We start from the raw sequence: 219 nt of genomic DNA on the forward strand, positions 1-219 counted from the left end.
GGCCGGGTCGCCAAGGAGGATGTGTCCATCCATCACTTGGCAATATAAGCAAATCCCGGCCGGAGAGCCTCTCAGGGCAGCCAGCCCGGGACACAGGAGGCCACGCCTGGTAAACTGAGGCGGGAGTGCACAGGTGCGACGGCCGCTCCGAGGCCCGCGCTGCCCGCGCTGCGCCGGCCCGGCCCGGAGGCTTGTGCACAGCTACCCCCTTCCCTGCTA

Source organism: Crocuta crocuta, unplaced genomic scaffold, assembly GCF_008692635.1.
Source record: "Crocuta crocuta isolate KB4526 unplaced genomic scaffold, BGI_CrCroc_1.0 scaffold420, whole genome shotgun sequence".
NCBI lineage: Eukaryota > Metazoa > Chordata > Mammalia > Carnivora > Hyaenidae > Crocuta > Crocuta crocuta.